This window comes from Stenella coeruleoalba, assembly GCF_951394435.1.
Source record: "Stenella coeruleoalba genome assembly, contig: scaffold_111, whole genome shotgun sequence".
NCBI lineage: Eukaryota > Metazoa > Chordata > Mammalia > Artiodactyla > Delphinidae > Stenella > Stenella coeruleoalba.
The window spans coordinates 957490-979546 of NW_027645943.1; the positions used below are offsets into that span (position 1 = coordinate 957490).

General features: G+C 47.8%; 1 long non-coding RNA gene across 1 annotated transcript in view; it reads left to right on the forward strand.

Moving 5' to 3' along the window:
* LOC307181455 overlaps positions 1-22057 on the forward strand; it is a 947438-nt gene that overhangs the window by 924507 nt on the left and 874 nt on the right. The window lies entirely within an intron of this gene.

Below are 22057 nucleotides of genomic sequence, written 5' to 3' on the forward strand. Positions count from 1 at the left end.
CAAGTGCATCATTGTCGATGTTCTGCCTCTTTTCCTATGCTTTAAATGCAAATCCAGTCTACCTCCTGAAATCGGTTTCCTGAAATTCTGCCCCGCTTTGAAGTCCTCTTCGCAGCCTTACTTCAATATATTTTTGGACGTTATCTGTCATTTACAACTCTGCACGTTTGTGAATTACAGGGCCCCTGAGCTCCTTTCTTCAACTCGCTTTCTTGTGAGCTGGCCGCAAACCCGGAAGACTGCTTCAGGCCCTAATCTGCTTCTGGCAGGGCATGCTGAGCCTTTGGTTAATTCCTCTTCCTGGTGGGAAATGAGTGTTAAAAATGCCCGTCCAGACACCTACCTCACTCTCAACCCCTTGGTGATGTGGGTCCTCTGGTTTGTGGCCACCTTTGCTGGGTTCCTCACCTTTCGATAATGTGGCCCCACTAGTGTGAGGACACTCCTGCCTGGTTCCTATCCACGTGGTTATGTGGACCCCCTGGTGAGAGTCTGTTCCTGGCTGTGTTCCTCACCCTTCTGTGAGGGAGACCCTCTGCTGATAGGTCACTCCTGCATGGCTGGCACACATTGCCTTGGTGAAATCAGCCGTGTGGTGGCAGTTGGAGCGTGCTGGGAATCTCCTCCCCCCGGTGATGAGGGCCCTCTTGCGTCAGGCCCTAACTGCTGGGCTCACCAACTTTTCTTAGTGAGCCCAGTGATGCTTTGGCACTCCTCTTAGGATCCCATCTCCATGGGGATGTGGGCCTTCTGCTCTGAGGTCCCAACGGCCGGGTTGTTCACATTTTCATGATGTGGGCTCTCTGGTGTTAGTTCACAGAGGCCTGGATCCCATAGCCTCTGTGCTCTTGGCCGCCTGCTGGGAGGTTCCAACTGCTGGATTCCTCACTTTTTTAATTTTTTGGGCCCTCTGTTGTGAGGATCCTCCTGCCTGCCTCACTCCCAGCCCTTTCGTGATGTGTGTCGTCTGGTTTGAGGCCACATGTGCTGGGTTCCTCACCTTTCGATGATGTGGGACCAATGGTCTTAGGAGACTCCTGCCTGGTTCACATCCCCTTGGTGATGTGGGCCCTCTGTTGAGAGTCTGATCCTGGCTGGGTTCCTCACCCATCTGTGAGGTGGGCCGTCTGTTGTGAGGTCACTCCTGCCTGGCTTGCTCACCTCGCCTTGTGGACATGAGCCCTCTGGTGGCACTTGGAGCCTGCTGGGAGCCTCCTCCCCTCGGTGATGAGGGCCCTCTGGCGTAAGGCCCTAACTGCTGGGCTCCCCACATTTTGTGATGTGCTCCCAGTGGTGTGAGGACACTCCAGCCAGGTTCACATCCCCATTGGGATGTGGGCCTTCTGCTCTGAGGTCCCAACGCCTGGGTTGCTCACAGGTTCATGATGTGGGTTCTCTGCTGTGAGTTCACTGTGGCCTGCATCCCATAGCTTCTGTGCTCTCGGCCGCCTGCTGGGAGGTTCCAACTGCTGGATTCCTCCCCTTTCTTATTCTTTGGGCCCTCTGTTTTTAGGCTACTCCTGCCTGCCTCACTCCCATTCCCTTTGTGATATGTGTCCTCTGATTTGAGGCCACATGTGCTGGGTTCCGCACTTTTCGATGATGTGGCCCCACTGGAGGGAAGACAGTCCTGACTGGTTCCCATCCCCTTGCTGATGTGGGCCCTCAGGTGAGAGTCTGATCCTGGCTGGGTTCCTCACCCTTCTGTGAGGTGGGACCTCTGCTGTGAGGTCAATCATGCCTGTCTGGCACACGTCACCTTGGCGACGTGGGCCCTCTGGTGGCAGTTGGAGTGTGCTGGGATCCTCCTCCCCTCGGTGATGAGGGCCCTCTTGCCTTAGGCCATAACTGCTGGGCTCCCCACATTTTCTGATGTGCGCCAAGTGAGTGAGGACACTCTTGCCAGGTTCCCATCCCCATGGGGATATGGGCCTTCTGCTCTGAGGTCAAAACGGCTGGCTTGCTCACAGTACCATGATGTGGGCCCTCTGCTGTGAGTTCACTCCGGCAAGGATCCCTTATCATCGGTGCTCTGAGCCGCCTGCTGGGAGGTTCCAACTGCTGGATTCCTCAACTTTTTTATTCTATGTGCCCTCTGTTGTGAGGCTCCTCCTGCCTGCCTCACTGCCAGCCCCTTGGTGATGACTGTCCTATGGCTTGAGGCCACATGTGCTGCATTCCTCACCTTTCGATGATGTGGCCCCACTCGTGTGAGGACACTCCTGCCTGGTTCCCATCCCCTTGGTGAGGTGGGCCCTCTGGCGAGAGTCTAATCCTGGCTGGGTTCCTCAACGTTCTGTGAGGTGGGCCCTCTGCTGTGAGGTCACTCCTGCCTGGCTGGCACACGTCACCTTGGAGACGTGAGCCCTCTGGTGGCAGTTGGAGCGTGCAGGGTGCCTCCTCCTCTCGGTGATGACGGCTCTCTGGCGTCAGGCCCTAAATGGTGGGCTCCCCACATTTTCTGATGTGTGCCCAGTGGTGCGAGGACACTCCAGCCAGGTTCCCATTCCCATGGGGATGTGGGCCTTATGTGCTGAGGTCCCAATGCCTGGGTTGCTCACAGTTTTATGATGTGGGCCCTCTGCTGTGAGTTCACTGTGGCCTGGATCCCATAGCCTTGGTGTTCTGGGTGCTTGCTGGAAGGTCTAAATGCTGGAATCCTCACGTTTTTTATATTATGTGCCCTGTGTTGTGAGGCTACTCCTGCCTGCCTCACTCCAAGGCCCTTGGTGATGTGGGTCCTCTGGTTTGAGGACACATGTGCTGGGTTCCTCACCTTAAGATGATGAGGCCCCACTGGTGTGAGGGTAATCCTGACTGGTTCCCATCCCCTTTGTGATGTGGGCCCTCTGGTGAGAGTCTGATCCTGGCTGGGTTCCTCACCCATCTGTGAGGTGGGCCCTCTACTATCAGGTAACTCTTGCCTGGCTTGCTCACCTCGCCTTGTTGACATGAGCCCTCTGGTGGCACTTGGACCCTGCTGGGAGCCTCCTCACCTCTGTGATGAGGGCCCTCTGACGTCAGGCCCTAACTGCTGGGCTCCCCAACTTTTCTTAGTGAGCCCAGTGATGCTCGGGCACTCCTCTTAGGTTCCCATCTCCATGGGGATATGGGCCTTCTGCTCTGAGGTTCCAACGGCTGGGTTGATCACAATTTCATGATGTGGGCTCTCTGGTGTTAGTTCACTGTGGCCTGGATCCCATAGCCTCTGTGCTCTTGGCCGCCTGCTGGGAGGTTCCAACTGCGCGATTCCTCAACTTTTGTATTCTATGGGTCCTGTGTTGTGATGCTCCTCCTGCCTGCCTCACTCGCAACCCCTTCGTGATGTGGGTCTTCTGGTTTGAGGCCACATGTGCTGGGTTCCGCAACTTTCAATGATGTGGCCCCACTGGTGTGAGGACACTCCTGCCTGGTTCCCATCCCCTTGGTGATGTGGGCCTTCTGGTGACAGTCTTATCCTGGCTGGGTTCCTCACTCTTCTGTGAGGTAGGCCCTCTGCTGTGAGGTCAATCCTGCCTGACTTGCACACATCACCTTGGCGACGTGGGCCCTCTGTTGGCACATGGAACCTGCTGGGAGCCTCCTCCCCTCGGTGATGACGGCCCTCTAGCATCAGGCCCTAACTGCTGGGCTCCCCACGTTTTCTGATGTGAGCCCAGTGTTGCCAGGACACTCCTGTCAGGTTCCCATCCCCATGGGGATGTGGGCTTTCTGCTCTGAGGTCCCAACGCCTGGGTTGCTCACAGTTTCATGATGTGGGCTCTCTGGTGTTAGTTCACTCCTGCCTGCATCCCATAGCTTCTGTGCTCTCGGCCGCCTGCTGGGAGGTTCCAAATGCTGGATTCCTCACCTTTTTTATTCTTTGGGCCCTCTGTTTTTAGGCTACTCCTACCTGCCTCACTCCCATCCCCTTTGTGATGTATGTCCTCTGATATGAGGCCACATGTGCTGGGTTCCTCACCTTTCAATGATGTGGCCCCACTGGTGGGAGGACAGTCCTGACTGGTTCCCATCCCCTTGGTGTTGTGGGCCCTCTGGTGAGAGTCTCATCCTGCCTCAGTTCCTCACCCTTCTGTTTGATAGGCCCTCTGCTGTGAGGTCACTACTGCCTGGCTGGCGCATGCCACCTTGTAGACGTGGGCCCTCTGTTGTCAGTTGAAACCTGCTGGGAGTCTCCTCCCCTCAGTTATGAGGGCCCCCTGGCGTCAGGCCCTAACTGCCGGGCTCCTAACATTTTCTGATATGTGCTAAGTGGTGCGAAGCCACTCCTGCCAGGTTCCCATCCCAATGGGGATGTGGGCCTTCTGTTCTGAGGTCCCAACGGCTGGGCTGCTCACAGGTTCATGATGTGGGCCCTCTGCTGTGAGTTCACTGTGGCCTGGATCCCATAGCCTCGGTGCTCTGGGCCACTTGCTGGGAGGTTCCAACTGCTGGATTCCCCAACTTTTATATTCTATGGACCCTGTGTTGTGAGGCCGGTCCTGCCAGCCTCATTCCGAACCCCTTGGTGATGTGGTTCCTCTGGTTTGAGGCTACATGTGCTGGGATCCTCACCTTTCGATGATGTTGTCCCACTGGTGTGGGGACACTCCTGCCTGGTTCCCATCCCCTTGGTGATGTGGGCCCTCTGGTGAGAGTCTGATCCTGGCTGTGTTCCTCACCCTTCTGTGAGGTGGGCCCTCTGCTGTGAGGTCACTCCTGCCGGGCTGGCACACATCGCCTTGGCGACGTTGGCCCTCTGGTGGCAGCTGGAGCCTGCTGGGAGCCTCCTCCTCTCAGTGATGAGTGCCCTCTAGCGTCAGGCCCTAACTTCTGAGCACCCCACGTTTTCTGATGTGAGCCCAGTGATGCCAGGACACTCCTGTCATGTTCCCATCACCATGGGGATGTGGGCCTTCTGCTCTGAGGTCCCAATGTCTGGGTTGCTCACAGTTTCATGATGTGGGCTGTCTGGTGTTAGTTCACTCCGGCCTGGATCCCCTAGCCTCTGAGCGCTGGGCCGCCTGCTGGGAGGTTCCAAATGCTGGATTCCTCACCTTTCTTATTTTTGGGCCCTCTGTTATGAGGCTCCTCCTGCCTGCCTCACTCCCAGCGCCTTGGTGATGGGTGTCCTATGGTTTGAAGCCGCATGTTCTGGGTTCCTCACCTTTAGATGATGTGGCCCTACTCATGTGAGGACACTCCTGCCTGGTTCCAATCCATTTGGTGATGTGGGCCCTCTGGTGCGAGTCTGATCCTGACTGGGTTCGTCACACTTCTCTGAGGTGGGCCTTCTGCTGTGAGGTCATTCGTGCCTGGTTGGCACACATCACCTTGGCGACGTCAGCCCTCTGGTGGCAGTTGGAGCCTACTGGGAGCCTCCTTCCCTTGGTGATGAGGGTCCTCTGGCATCAGGCCCTAACTGCTGGTCTCCCAAAATTTTCTGATACGTTCTCAGTGGTGCGAGGACACTCCTACCAGATTTCCATCCCCATGGGGATGTGGGCCTCCTGCTCTGAGGTCCCAATGGCTGGGTTGCTCAGTTTCATGACATGGGCCCTCTTCTGTGAGTTCACTGTGGCCTGGATCCCATAGCCTCGGTGCTCTGGGCCGCCTGCTGGGAGGTTCCAACTGCTGGATTCGTCACTTTTTTATTCTATGGGCCCAGTGTTTTGAGGCTACTCCTGCCTGCCTCACTCCGAGGCCCTTGGTGATGTGGGTCCTCTGGTTTGAGGACACATGTGCTGAGTACCTCACCTTTAGATGATGTGGCCCCACTGGTGTGAAGACACTCCTGCCTGGTTCCCATCCCCTTGGTGATGTGGGCCCTCTGGTGAGAGTCTGATGTTGGCTGGGTTTCTCACCCTTCTGGGAGGTGGGACCTCTGCTGTGAGGTAACTCCTGCCTGGCTTGCTCACGTTGCCTTGGCAATGTGAGCCCTCAGGTGGCAGTTAAGCCTGCTGGGAATCTCCTCTCCTCAGTTATGAGAGCTCTGGATAAAACACATATGCCCTTTTTTGCCAAGTCCATTATTTTCCAAGTACTGTCTCTTTTCCTATGCTTTAAGAGCGACTCCCGTGTACCTTCTGAAATCGGTTTCCAGCAATTCTGCCCCGCATTCAAGTCCTCTTCGCAGCCTTACTTCAGTATAATTTTGGATGATAGCTGTCATTTATAACTCCGCAGGATTGTGAATTACAGTGTCCCTGAGCTCCTTTCTTCAACTCGATTTCTTGTGAGCTGGCCGCAAAACTGCAGGATCTCTTCAGGCCCTAATCTAGTTCCAGCACGGCACGCGGAGCCTTTGGTTCATTCGTCTTCCTGGTGGGAAATGAGAGTTCAATTTGCCCGTCCAGACACCTCCAGCTAGTCTCTCATTGGTTCTCCCTATTCCTGTTCATCTTCTGCAGAAATTGCAAACTGGGCCAAGCAGGAGTTTAAAGGCACTGACTCTCCAAGTGGGGAGAGTGTTAGTAAAGCGTCTGGAATATTGCACCCGAGTACCAGGGGACGAAAACTGAGACATATTTGAACACGTCCCCCGATCACATGGTTGATCATACTCTGGGTTCCACATGCATGTTTTAGCTGAAGGAAGAATCCCTTAAACCTGGAGAGTTGAGACCCGTGGAATGGGTACCATGCAATATGACTTCAAAGGGTCTTCATTTGCTCACCGAACCTCTCCAATCCTATCACTGCTGCGTTTATGCCGCTGTACACACGCTTGATTCTCTTTCGGAGACATAGCAATCCATAGGTTTTAAGATTCTTACTAGTCAGGTATATTCTTAGGCGTTTAATATGGGGTGTTGAGTCCATTTCGTTGAGCAAGGAGTAGCTCTTGTGTGTTACATATTAGGCTTAAGGAACTTTATCTGTGCTGATTTCAATCTCTGGTTTTATGCAGCACACCAACTCACCTTTCCCCTTAAGCAAGCATAAGTTGGTTTTCTAAATTTGAGACCCTGTTCTGTTTTGTAATTCAGTTCCTCTGTAGCCAAGTTTACATTCCGTGTATTAGTGATATCTTATGATGTTTCTTTTTCTGTGTGACTTATTTCAGTTAGAATCATCATACCTGAATCCACTCATTATGCTGCTACGGGCCTGATGACATAGATGTCATTGCTGAGTGATATTGCATTGTACGTAAGTACCACAACTTCTTTTCCATTTTTCGCTTTCTGTGATATTGAACTTGTACCGTAAACGAGGTTCTTGTAAACAGAGGCGTCCCAAACTTTGGGGTGGCTGTGTCTTTTTGATTTTAATTTCCCTAAGCTATAGGACCATAAGTGGAAGTGCCCTAGGCTCTGTTGCTTTGTTTTTTAGATGTTTCAGGAAACACCGTACACTTCTCCAGAGTGGCTGTTGGCAATTTACATCCCGCCCATCAGCATAACAAGTCTCCCAGTTCTCCATGGCCTGTCCTGCCTTTCTGGATTTTACACTTTTTTCAGATGGCCCTTTTGACCGGGGGGCAGAGAGACTTCATTGTAGTGCAGATTTCCTTTGCAAGCTTGCTTGGTTGGCCAAAAAGGGCGTATGCGTTTTTTCCTGAATATATTCAGGAAAAAACGCATACGCCCTTTTTGGCCAAGTGCATCATTGTGGACGTTCTGCCTCTTTTCCTATGCTTTACATGCAATTCCAGTCTACCTCCTGAAATGGGTTGCCTGCTATTCTGCCCCGCTTTCAAGTCCTCTTGGCAGCCTTACTTCAGTATATTTTTGGACGATAGCTGTCATTTATAACTCTGCAGGTTTGTGAATGACAGTGCCCCTGAGCGCCTTTCTTCAACACGCTTTCTTGTGAGCTGGCCGCAACACCGCAGGATTGCTTCAGGCCCTAGTGTGGTTCCGGCATGGCAAGTTGAGCCTTTGGTTAATTCCTCTTCCTGGTGGGAAATGAGAGTTAAATTTGCCCATCCAGACACCTCCAGCTAGTCTCTCATTGGTCCTCACTATTCCTGTTCATCTTCCGCAGAAATTGCAAACTGGGCCAAACAGGAGGTTAAAGGCACTGACTCTCCAAGACGGGAGAGTGTTAGCAAAGCGTCTGGAATGTTGCACCCGAGTACCAGGGAACAAAAACTGAGACATATTTGACACGTCTCCTGATCACACGGTTGATCATACTCTGGGTTCCACATGCATGTTTTAGCTGAAGGAAGAATCCCTTAAACCTGGAGAGTTGACACCCATGGAATGGTTACCATGCAATATAACTTCAAAGGGTCTGCATTTGCTCACCGAACCTCACCAATCCTATCACTGCTGCGTTTATGCCGCTGTACACACACTTGATTCTCTTTCGGAGACATATAAATCCATAGGTTTTAAGATTCTTACTAGTCAGGTATATTCTTAGGCGTTTAATATGGTGTGTTGAGTCCACTTCGTTGAGCAAGGAGTAGCTCTTGTCTGTTACATATTAGGCTTAAGGAACTTTATCTGTGCTGATTTCAATCTCTGGTTTTATGCAGCACCCCAACTCACCTTTCCCCTTAAGCAAGCATAAGTTGGTTTTCTAAATTTGAGACCCTGTTCTGTTTTGTAATTCAGTTCCTCTGTAGCCAAGTTTACATTCCGTGTATTAGTGATATCTTATGATGTTTCTTTTTCTGTGTGACTTATTTCAGTTAGAATCATCATACCTGAATCCACTCATTATGCTGCTTCGGGCCTGATGACATAGATGTCATTGCTGAGTGATATTGCATTGTACGTAAGTACCACAACTTCTTTTCCATTTTTCGCTTTCTGTGATATTGAACTTGTACCGTAAACGAGGTTCTTGTAAACAGAGGCGTCCCAAACTTTGGGGTGGCTGTGTCTTTTTGATTTTAATTTCCCTAAGCTATAGGACCATAAGTGGAAGTGCCCTAGGCTCTGTTGCTTTGTTTTTTAGATGTTTCAGGGAACACCATACACTTCTCCAGAGTGGCTGTTGGCAATTTACATCCCGCCCATCAGCATAACAAGGCTCCCAGTTCTCCATGGCCTGTCCTGCCTTTCTGGATTTTACACTTTTTTCAGATGGCCCTTTTGACCGGGGGGCAGAGAGACTTCATTGTAGTGCAGATTTCCTTTGCAAGCTTGCTTGGTTGGCCAAAAAGGGCGTATGCGTTTTTTCCTGAATATATTCAGGAAAAAACGCATACGCCCTTTTTGGCCAAGTGCATCATTGTGGACGTTCTGCCTCTTTTCCTATGCTTTACATGCAATTCCAGTCTACCTCCTGAAATCGGTTGCCTGCTATTCTGCCCCGCTTTCAAGTCCTCTTGGCAGCCTTACTTCAATGTATTTTTGGACGATAGCTGTCATTTATAACTCTGCAGGTTTGTGAATGACAGTGCCCCTGAGCTCCTTTCTTCAACACGCTTTCTTGTGAGCTGGCCGCAACACCGCAGGATTGATTCAGGCCCTAGTGTGGTTCCGGCATGGCAAGTTGAGCCTTTGGTTAATTCCTCTTCCTGGTGGGAAATGAGAGTTAAATTTGCCCATCCAGACACCTCCAGCTAGTCTCTCATTGGTCCTCACTATTCCTGTTCATCTTCCGCAGAAATTGCAAACTGGGCCAAACAGGAGGTTAAAGGCACTGACTCTCCAAGACGGGAGAGTGTTAGCAAAGCATCTGGAATGTTGCACCCGAGTACCAGGGAACAAAAACTGAGACATATTTGACACGTCTCCTGATCACACGGTTGATCATACTCTGGGTTCCACATGCATGTTTTAGCTGAAGGAAGAATCCCTTAAACCTGGAGAGTTGAGATCCGTGGAATGGGTACCATGCAATACGACTTCAAAGGGTCTTCATTTGCTCACCGAACCTCTCCAATCCTATCACTGCTGCGTTTATGCCCCTGTACACACGCTTGATTCTCTTTCGGAGACATAGCAATCCATAGGTTTTAAGATACTTACTACTCAGGTACATGCTTAGGCGTTTAATATGGGGTGTTGAGTCCATTTCGTTGAGCAAGGAGTAGCTCTTGTCTATTCCATATTTGGCTTAAGGAACTTTATCTGTGCTCATTTCAATCTCTGGTTTTATGCAGCACCCCAACTCACCTTTCCCCTTAAGCAAGCATAAGTTGGTTTTCTACATTTGAGACCCTGTTCTGTTTTGTAATCCAGTTCCTGTGTAGCCAAGTTTACATTCCGTGTACTAGTGTTATCTTATGATGTTTCTTTTTCTGTGTGACTTATTTCAGTTAGAATCATCATACCTGAATCCACTCATTATGCTGCTACGGGCCTGATGACATAGATTTCATTGCTGAGTGATATTGCATTGTACGTAAGTACCACAACTTCTTTATCCATTTTTCACTTTCTGCGATATTGACCTTGTACCGTAAACGAGGTTCTTGTAAACAGAGCCGTCCCAAACTTTGGGGTGGCTGTGTCTTTTTGATTTTAATTTCCCAAGGCTATAGGACCATAAGTGGAAGTGCCCTAGGCTCTGTTGCTTTGTTTTTTAGATGTTTCAGGAAACACCATACACTTCTCCCGAGTGGCTGTTGGCAGTTTACATCCCGCCCATCAGCATAACAAGGCTCCCAGTTCTCCATGGCCTGTCCTGCCTTTCTGGATTTTACACTTTTTTCAGATGGCCCTTTTGACCGGGGGGCAGAGAGACGTCATTGTAGTGCAGATTTCCTTTGCAAGCTTGCTTGGTTGGCCAAAAAGGGCGTATGCGTTTTTTCCTGAATATATTCAGGAAAAAACGCATACGCCCTTTTTGGCCAAGTGCATCATTGTGGACGTTCTGCCTCTTTTCCTATGCTTTACATGCAATTCCAGTCTACCTCCTGAAATCGGTTTCCTGCAATTCTGCCCCGATTTCAAGTCCTCTTGGCAGCCTTACTTCAATATATTTTTGGACGATAGCTGTCATTTATAACTCTGCAGGTTTGTGAATTACAGTGCCCCTGAGCTCCTTTCTTCAACTCGCTTTCTTGTGAGCTGGCCGCAACACAACAGGATTGCTTCAGGGCCCAGTGTGGTTCTGGCACGGCACGCTGAGCCTTTGGTTAATTCCTCTTCCTGGTGGGAAATGAGAGTTCAATTTGCCCGTCCAGACACCTCCAGCTAGTCTCTCATTGGTTCTCCCTATTCCTGTTCATCTTCCGCAGAAATTGCAAACTGGGCCAAACAGGAGGTTAAAGGCTCTGACTCTCCAAGTGGGGAGAGTGTTAGTAAAGCGTCTGGAATGTTGTACCCGAGTACCAGGGGACGAAAACTGAGACATATTGGAACACGTTTCCCGATCACACGGTGGATCATACTCTGGGTTCCACATGCATGTTTTAGCTGAAGGAAGAATCCCTTAAACCTGGAGAGTTGAGACCTATGGAATGGTTACCATGCAATATAACTTCAAAGGGTCTGCATTTGCTCACCGAACCTCACCAATCCTATCACTGCTGCGTTTATGCCGCTGTACACACGCTTGATTCTCTTTCGGAGACATATAAATCCATAGGTTTTAAGATTCTTACTAGTCAGGTATATTCTTAGGCGTTTAATATGGGGTGTTGAGTCCACTTCGTTGAGCAAGGAGTAGCTCTTGTCTATTACATATTTGGCTTATGGAACGGTATCTGTGCTAATTTCAATCTCTGGTTTTATGCAGCACCCCAACTCACCTTTCCCCTTAAGCAAGCATAAGTTGGCTTTCTACATTTGAGACCCTGTTCTGTTTTGTAATTCAGTTCCTGTGTAGCCAAGTTTACATTCCGTGTATTAGTGATATCTTATGATGTTTCTTTTCCTGTGTGACTTATTTCAGTTAGAATCATCATACCTGAATCCACTCATTATGCTGCTACGGGCCTGATGACATAGATGTCATTGCTGAGTGATATTGCATTGTACGTAAGTACCACAACTTCTTTTCCATTTTTCGCTTTCTGTGATATTGAACTTGTACTGTAAACGAGGTTCTTGTAAACAGAGCCGTCCCAAACTTTGGGGTGGCTGTGTCTTTTTGATTTTAATTTCCCTAAGCTATAGGACTATAAGTGGAAGTGCCCTAGGCTCTGTTGGTTTGTTTTTTAGATGTTTCAGGAAACACCATACACTGCTCCCCAGTGGCTGTTGGCAATTTACATCCCGCCCATCAGCATAACAAGGCTCCCAGTTCTCCATGGCCTGTTCTGCCTTTCTGGATTTTACACTTTTTTCAGATGGCCCTTTTGTCGGGGGTGGGGGGGGGCAGTGAGACTTCATTGTAGTGCAGATTTCCTTTGCAAGCTTGCTTGGTTGGCCAAAAAGGGCGTATGCGTTTTTTTCCTGAATATATTCAGGAAAAAACGCATACGCCCTTTTTGGCCAAGTGCATCATTGTGGACGTTCTGCCTCTTTTCCTATGCTTTACATGCAATTCCAGTCTACCTCCTGAAATCGGTTGCCTGCTATTCTGCCCCGGTTTCAAGTCCTCTTGGCAGCCTTACTTCAATGTATTTTTGGACGATAGCTGTCATTTATAACTCTGCAGGTTTGTGAATGACAGTGCCCCTGAGCTCCTTTCTTCAACACGCTTTCTTGTGAGCTGGCCGCAACACCGCAGGATTGATTCAGGCCCTAGTGTGGTTCCGGCATGGCAAGTTGAGCCTTTGGTTAATTCCTCTTCCTGGTGGGAAATGAGAGTTAAATTTGCCCATCCAGACACCTCCAGCTAGTCTCTCATTGGTCCTCACTATTCCTGTTCATCTTCCGCAGAAATTGCAAACTGGGCCAAACAGGAGGTTAAAGGCACTGACTCTCCAAGACGGGAGAGTGTTAGCAAAGCGTCTGGAATGTTGCACCCGAGTACCAGGGAACAAAAACTGAGACATATTTGACACGTCTCCTGATCACACGGTTGATCATACTCTGGGTTCCACATGCATGTTTTAGCTGAAGGAAGAATCCCTTAAACCTGGAGAGTTGAGATCCGTGGAATGGGTACCATGCAATACGACTTCAAAGGGTCTTCATTTGCTCACCGAACCTCTCCAATCCTATCACTGCTGCGTTTATGCCCCTGTACACACGCTTGATTCTCTTTCGGAGACATAGCAATCCATAGGTTTTAAGATACTTACTAGTCAGATACATTCTTACACGTTTAATATGGGGTGTTGAGTCCATTTCGTTGAGCAAGGAGTAGCTCTTGACTATTCCATATTTGGCTTAAGGAACTTTATCTGTGCTCATTTCAATCTCTGGTTTTATGCAGCACCCCAACTCACCTTTCCCCTTAAGCAAGCATAAGTTGGTTTTCTACATTTGAGACCCTGTTCTGTTTTGTAATCCAGTTCCTGTGTAGCCAAGTTTACATTCCGTGTACTAGTGTTATCTTATGATGTTTCTTTTTCTGTGTGACTTATTTCAGTTAGAATCATCATACCTGAATCCACTCATTATGCTGCTACGGGCCAGATGACATAGATTTCATTGCTGAGTGATATTGCATTGTACGTAAGTACCACAACTTCTTTATCCATTTTTCACTTTCTGCGATATTGACCTTGTACCGTAAACGAGGTTCTTGTAAACAGAGCCGTCCCAAACTTTGGGGTGGCTGTGTCTTTTTGATTTTAATTTCCCAAGGCTATAGGACCATAAGTGGAAGTGCCCTAGGCTCTGTTGCTTTGTTTTTTAGATGTTTCAGGAAACACCATACACTTCTCCCGAGTGGCTGTTGGCAGTTTACATCCCGCCCATCAGCATAACAAGGCTCCCAGTTCTCCATGGCCTGTCCTGCCTTTCTGGATTTTACACTTTTTTCAGATGGCCCTTTTGACCGGGGGGCAGAGAGACGTCATTGTAGTGCAGATTTCCTTTGCAAGCTTGCTTGGTTGGCCAAAAAGGGCGTATGCGTTTTTCCCTGAATATATTCAGGAAAAAACGCATACGCCCTTTTTGGCCAAGTGCATCATTGTGGACGTTCTGCCTCTTTTCCTATGCTTTACATGCAATTCCAGTCTAACTCCTGAAATCGGTTTCCTGCAATTCTGCTCCACTTTCAAGTCCTCTTGTCAGCCTTACTTCAATATATTTTTGGACGATAGCTGTCATGTATAACTCTGCAGGTTTGTGAATGACAGTGCCCCTGAGCTCCTTTCTTCAACCCGCTTTCTTGTGAGCTGGCCTCAACACTGCAGGATTGCTTCAGGCCCTAGTGTGGTTCCGGCACGGCACGCTGAGCCTTTGGTTAATTCCCCTTCCTGGTGGGAAATGAGAGTTCAATTTGCCCCTCCAGACACCTCCACCTAGTCTCTCATTGGTTCTCCCTATTCCTGTTCATTTTCCGCAGAAATTGCAAACTGGGCCAAACAGGAGGTTAAAGGCACTGACTCTCCAAGTGGGGAGAGTGTTAGTAAAGCGTCTGGAATGTTGCACCCGAGTACCAGGGGACGAAAACTGAGACATATTGGAACACGTTTCCCGATCACACGGTGGATCATACTCTGGGTTCCACATGCATGTTTTAGCTGAAGGAAGAATCCCTTAAACCTGGAGAGTTGAGACCCATGGAATGGTTACCATGCAATATAACTTCAAAGGGTCTGCATTTGCTCACCGAACCTCACCAATCCTATCACTGCTGCGTTTATGCCGCTGTACACACGCTTGATTCTCTTTCGGAGACATATAAATCCATAGGTTTTAAGATTCTTACCAGTCAGGTATATTCTTAGGCGTTTAATATGGGGTGTTGAGTCCACTTCGTTGAGCAAGGAGTAGCTCTTGTCTATTACATATTTGGCTTATGGAACGGTATCTGTGCTAATTTCAATCTCTGGTTTTATGCAGCACCCCAACTCACCTTTCCCCTTAAGCAAGCATAAGTTGGCTTTCTACATTTGAGACCCTGTTCTGTTTTGTAATTCAGTTCCTGTGTAGCCAAGTTTACATTCCGTGTATTAGTGATATCTTATGATGTTTCTTTTCCTGTGTGACTTATTTCACTTAGAATCATCGTACCTGAATCCACTCATTATGCTGCTACGGGCCTGATGACATAGATTTCATTGCTGAGTGATATTGCATTGTACGTAAGTACCACAACTTCTTTATCCATTTTTCGCTTTCTGCGATATTGAACTTGTACTGTAAACGAGGTTCTTGTAAACAGAGCCGTCCCAAACTTTGGGGTGGCTGTGTCTTTTTGATTTTAATTTCCCTAAGCTATAGGACCATAAGTGGAAGTGCCCTAGGCTCTGTTGCTTTGTTTTTTAGATGTTTCAGGAAACACCATACACTGCTCCCCAGTGGCTGTTGGCAATTTACATCCCGCCCATCAGCATAACAAGGCTCCCAGTTCTCCATGGCCTGTTCTGCCTTTCTGGATTTTACACTTTTTTCAGATGGCCCTTTTGACGGGGGTGGGGGGGGGCAGTGAGACTTCATTGTAGTGCAGATTTCCTTTGCAAGCTTGCTTGGTTGGCCAAAAAGGGCGTATGCGTTTTTTTCCTGAATATATTCAGGAAAAAACGCATACGCCCTTTTTGGCCAAGTGCATCATTGTGGACGTTCTGCCTCTTTTCCTATGCTTTACATGCAATTCCAGTCTACCTCCTGAAATCGGTTGCCTGCTATTCTGCCCCGCTTTCAAGTCCTCTTGGCAGCCTTACTTCAATGTATTTTTGGACGATAGCTGTCATTTATAACTCTGCAGGTTTGTGAATGACAGTGCCCCTGAGCTCCTTTCTTCAACACGCTTTCTTGTGAGCTGGCCGCAACACCGCAGGATTGCTTCAGGCCCTAGTGTGGTTCCGGCATGGCAAGTTGAGCCTTTGGTTAATTCCTCTTCCTGGTGGGAAATGAGAGTTAAATTTGCCCATCCAGACACCTCCAGCTAGTCTCTCATTGGTCCTCACTATTCCTGTTCATCTTCCGCAGAAATTGCAAACTGGGCCAAACAGGAGGTTAAAGGCACTGACTCTCCAAGACGGGAGAGTGTTAGCAAAGCGTCTGGAATGTTGCACCCGAGTACCAGGGAACAAAAACTGAGACATATTGGAACACATCTCCCGATCACACGGTTGATCATACTCTGGGTTCCACATGCATGTTTTAGCTGAAGGAAGAATCCCTTAAACCTGGAGAGTTGAGATCCGTGGAATGGGTACCATGCAATACGACTTCAAAGGGTCTTCATTTGCTCACCGAACCTCTCCAATCCTATCACTGCTGCGTTTATGCCCCTGTACACACGCTTGATTCTCTTTCGGAGACATAGCAATCCATAGGTTTTAAGATACTTACTACTCAGGTACCTGCTTAGGCGTTTAATATGGGGTGTTGAGTCCATTTCGTTGAGCAAGGAGTAGCTCTTGTCTATTCCATATTTGGCTTAAGGAACTTTATCTGTGCTCATTTCAATCTCTGGTTTTATGCAGCACCCCAACTCACCTTTCCCCTTAAGCAAGCATAAGTTGGTTTTCTACATTTGAGACCCTGTTCTGTTTTGTAATCCAGTTCCTGTGTAGCCAAGTTTACATTCCGTGTACTAGTGTTATCTTATGATGTTTCTTTTTCTGTGTGACTTATTTCAGTTAGAATCATCATACCTGAATCCACTCATTATGCTGCTACGGGCCTGATGACATAGATTTCATTGCTGAGTGATATTGCATTGTACGTAAGTACCACAACTTCTTTATCCATTTTTCACTTTCTGCGATATTGACCTTGTACCGTAAACGAGGTTCTTGTAAACAGAGCCGTCCCAAACTTTGGGGTGGCTGTGTCTTTTTGATTTTAATTTCCCAAGGCTATAGGACCATAAGTGGAAGTGCCCTAGGCTCTGTTGCTTTGTTTTTTAGATGTTTCAGGAAACACCATACACTTCTCCCGAGTGGCTGTTGGCAGTTTACATCCCGCCCATCAGCATAACAAGGCTCCCAGTTCTCCATGGCCTGTCCTGCCTTTCTGGATTTTACACTTTTTTCAGATGGCCCTTTTGACCGGGGGGCAGAGAGACGTCATTGTAGTGCAGATTTCCTTTGCAAGCTTGCTTGGTTGGCCAAAAAGGGCGTATGCGTTTTTTCCTGAATATATTCAGGAAAAAACGCATACGCCCTTTTTGGCCAAGTGCATCATTGTGGACGTTCTGCCTCTTTTCCTATGCTTTACATGCAATTCCAGTCTACCTCCTGAAATCGGTTTCCTGCAATTCTGGCCCACTTTCAAGTCCTCTTGTCAGCCTTACTTCAATATATTTTTGGACGATAGCTGTCATTTATAACTCTGCAGGTTTGTGAATGACAGTGCCCCTGAGCTACTTTCTTCAACCCGCTTTCTTGTGAGCTGGCCTCAACACTGCAGGATTGCTTCAGGCCCTAGTGTGGTTCCGGCACGGCACGCTGAGCCTTTGGTTAATTCCTCTTCCTGGTGGGAAATGAGAGTTCAATTTGCCCGTCCAGACACCTCCAGCTAGTCTCTCATTGGTTCTCCCTATTCCTGTTCATCTTCCGCAGAAATTGCAAACTGGGCCAAACAGGAGGTTAAAGGCACTGACTCTCCAAGTGGGGAGAGTGTTAGTAAAGCGTCTGGAATGTTGCACCCGAGTACCAGGGGACGAAAACTGAGACACATTTGAACACGTTTCCCGATCACACGGTGGATCATACTCTGGGTTCCACATGCATGTTTTAGCTGAAGGAAGAATCCCTTAAACCTGGAGAGTTGAGACCCATGGAATGGTTACCATGCAATATAACTTCAAAGGGTCTGCATTTGCTCACCGAACCTCACCAATCCTATCACTGCTGCGTTTATGCCGCTGTACACACGCTTGATTCTCTTTCGGAGACATATAAATCCATAGGTTTTAAGATTCTTACTAGTCAGGTATATTCTTAGGCGTTTAATATGGGGTGTTGTGTCCACTTCATTGAGCAAGGAGTAGCTCTTGTCTGTTACATATTAGGCTTAAGGAACTTTATCTGTGCTGATTTCAATCTCTGGTTTTATGCAGCACCCCAACTCACCTTTCCCCTTAAGCAAGCATAAGTTGGTTTTCTAAATTTGAGACCCTGTTCTGTTTTGTAATTCAGTTCCTGTGTAGCCAAGTTTACATTCCGTGTATTAGTGATATCTTATGATGTTTCTTTTTCTGTGTGACTTATTTCAGTTAGAATCATCATACCTGAATCCACTCATTATGCTGCTACGGGCCTGATGACATAGATGTCATTGCTGAGTGATATTGCATTGTACGTAAGTACCACAACTTCTTTTCCATTTTTCGCTTTCTGTGATATTGAACTTGTACCGTAAACGATGTTCTTGTAAACAGAGGCGTCCCAAACTTTGGGGTGGCTGTGTCTTTTTGATTTTAATTTCCCTAAGCTATAGGACCATAAGTGGAAGTGCCCTAGGCTCTGTTGCTTTGTTTTTTAGATGTTTCAGGAAACACCATACACTTCTCCAGAGTGGCTGTTGGCAATTTACATCCCGCCCATCAGCATAACAAGTCTCCCAGTTCTCCATGGCCTCTCCTGCCTTTCTGGATTTTACACTTTTTTCAGATGGCCCTTTTGACCGGGGGGCAGAGAGACTTCATTGTAGTGCAGATTTCCTTTGCAAGCTTGCTTGGTTGGCCAAAAAGGGCGTATGCGTTTTTTCCTGAATATATTCAGGAAAAAACGCATACGCCCTTTTTGGCCAAGTGCATCATTGTGGACGTTCTGCCTCTTTTCCTATGCTTTACATGCAGTTCCAGTCTACCTCCTGAAATCGGTTTCCTGCAATTCTGCCCCGATTTCAAGTCCTCTTGGCAGCCTTACTTCAATATATTTTTGGACGATAGCTGTCATTTATAACTCTGCAGGTTTGTGAATGACAGTGCCCCTGAGCTCCTTTCTTCAACTCGCTTTCTTGTGAGCTGGCCGCAACACAACAGGATTGCTTCAGGGCCCAGTGTGGTTCTGGCACGGCACGCTAAGCCTTTGGTTAATTCCTCTTCTTGGTGGGAAATGAGAGTTCAATTTGCCCGTCCAGACACCTCCAGCTAGTCTCTCATTGGTTCTCCCTATTCCTGTTCATCTTCCGCAGAATTTGCAAACTGGGCCAAACAGGAGGTTAAAGGCTCTGACTCTCCAAGTGGGGAGAGTGTTAGTAAAGCGTCTGGAATGTTGCACCCGAGTACCAGGGGACGAAAACTGAGACATATTGGAACACGTTTCCCGATCACACGGTGGATCATACTCTGGGTTCCACATGCATGTTTTAGCTGAAGGAAGAATCCCTTAAACCTGGAGAGTTGAGACCCATGGAATGGTTACCATGCAATATAACTTCAAAGGGTCTGCATTTGCTCACCGAACCTCACCAATCCTATCACTGCTGCGTTTATGCCGCTGTACACACGCTTGATTCTCTTTCGGAGACATATAAATCCATAGGTTTTAAGATTCTTACCAGTCAGGTATATTCTTAGGCGTTTAATATGGGGTGTTGAGTCCACTTCGTTGAGCAAGGAGTAGCTCTTGTCTATTTCATATTTGGCTTATGGAACGGTATCTGTGCTAATTTCAATCTCTGGTTTTATGCAGCACCCCAACTCACCTTTCCCCTTAAGCAAGCATAAGTTGGCTTTCTACATTTGAGACCCTGTTCTGTTTTGTAATGCAGTTCCTGTGTAGCCAAGTTTACATTCCGTGTATTAGTGATATCTTATGATGTTTCTTTTTCTGTGTGACTTATTTCAGTTAGAATCATCATACCTGAATCCACTCATTATGCTGCTACGGGCCTGATGACATAGATGTCATTGCTGAGTGATATTGCATTGTACGTAAGTACCACAACTTCTTTTCCATTTTTCGCTTTCTGTGATATTGAACTTGTACCGTAAACGGGGTTCTTGTAAACAGAGGCGTCCCAAACTTTGGGGTGGCTGTGTCTTTTTGATTTTAATTTCCCTAAGCTATAGGACCATAAGTGGAAGTGCCCTAGGCTCTGTTGCTTTGTTTTTTAGATGTTTCAGGAAACACCATACACTTCTCCAGAGTGGCTGTTGGCAATTTACATCCCGCCCATCAGCATAACAAGTCTCCCAGTTCTCCATGGCCTCTCCTGCCTTTCTGGATTTTACACTTTTTTCAGATGGCCCTTTTGACCGGGGGGCAGAGAGACTTCATTGTAGTGCAGATTTCCTTTGCAAGCTTGCTTGGTTGGCCAAAAAGGGCGTATGCGTTTTTTCCTGAATATATTCAGGAAAAAACGCATACGCCCTTTTTGGCCAAGTGCATCATTGTGGACGTTCTGCCTCTTTTCCTATGCTTTACATGCAGTTCCAGTCTACCTCCTGAAATCGGTTTCCTGCAATTCTGCCCCGATTTCAAGTCCTCTTGGCAGCCTTACTTCAATATATTTTTGGACGATAGCTGTCATTTATAACTCTGCAGGTTTGTGAATGACAGTGCCCCTGAGCTCCTTTCTTCAACTCGCTTTCTTGTGAGCTGGCCGCAACACAACAGGATTGCTTCAGGGCCCAGTGTGGTTCTGGCACGGCACGCTAAGCCTTTGGTTAATTCCTCTTCTTGGTGGGAAATGAGAGTTCAATTTGCCCGTCCAGACACCTCCAGCTAGTCTCTCATTGGTTCTCCCTATTCCTGTTCATCTTCCGCAGAATTTGCAAACTGGGCCAAACAGGAGGTTAAAGGCACTGACTCTCCAAGACGGGAGAGTGTTAGCAAAGCGTCTGGAATGTTGCACCCGAGTACCAGGGAACAAAAACTGAGACATATTTGACACGTCTCCCGATCACACGGTTGATCATACTCTGGGTTCCACATGCATGTTTTAGCTGAAGGAAGAATCCCTTAAACCTGGAGAGTTGAGATCCGTGGAATGGGTACCATGCAATACGACTTCAAAGGGTCTTCATTTGCTCACCGAACCTCTCCAATCCTATCACTGCTGCGTTTATGCCCCTGTACACACGCTTGATTCTCTTTCGGAGACATAGCAATCCATAGGTTTTAAGATACTTACTACTCAGGTACCTGCTTAGGCGTTTAATATGGGGTGTTGAGTCCATTTCGTTGAGCAAGGAGTAGCTCTTGTCTATTCCATATTTGGCTTAAGGAACTTTATCTGTGCTCATTTCAATCTCTGGTTTTATGCAGCACCCCAACTCACCTTTCCCCTTAAGCAAGCATAAGTTGGTTTTCTACATTTGAGACCCTGTTCTGTTTTGTAATCCAGTTCCTGTGTAGCCAAGTTTACATTCCGTGTACTAGTGTTATCTTATGATGTTTCTTTTTCTGTGTGACTTATTTCAGTTAGAATCATCATACCTGAATCCACTCATTATGCTGCTACGGGCCTGATGACATAGATTTCATTGCTGAGTGATATTGCATTGTACGTAAGTACCACAACTTCTTTATCCATTTTTCACTTTCTGCGGTATTGACCTTGTGCCGTAAAGGAGGTTCTTGTAAACAGAGCCGTCCCAAACTTTGGGGTGGCTGTGTCTTTTTGATTTTAATTTCCCAAGGCTATAGGACCATAAGTGGAAGTGCCCTAGGCTCTGTTGCTTTGTTTTTTAGATGTTTCAGGAAACACCATACACTTCTCCCGAGTGGCTGTTGGCAGTTTACATCCCGCCCATCAGCATAACAAGGCTCCCAGTTCTCCATGGCCTGTCCTGCCTTTCTGGATTTTACACTTTTTTCAGATGGCCCTTTTGACCGGGGGGCAGAGAGACGTCATTGTAGTGCAGATTTCCTTTGCAAGCTTGCTTGGTTGGCCAAAAAGGGCGTATGCGTTTTTTCCTGAATATATTCAGGAAAAAACGCATACGCCCTTTTTGGCCAAGTGCATCATTGTGGACGTTCTGCCTCTTTTCCTATGCTTTACATGCAATTCCAGTCTACCTCCTGAAATCGGTTTCCTGCAATTCTGCCCCGATTTCAAGTCCTCTTGGCAGCCTTACTTCAATATATTTTTGGACGATAGCTGTCATTTATAACTCTGCAGGTTTGTGAATTACAGTGCCCCTGAGCTCCTTTCTTCAACTCGCTTTCTTGTGAGCTGGCCGCAACACAACAGGATTGCTTCAG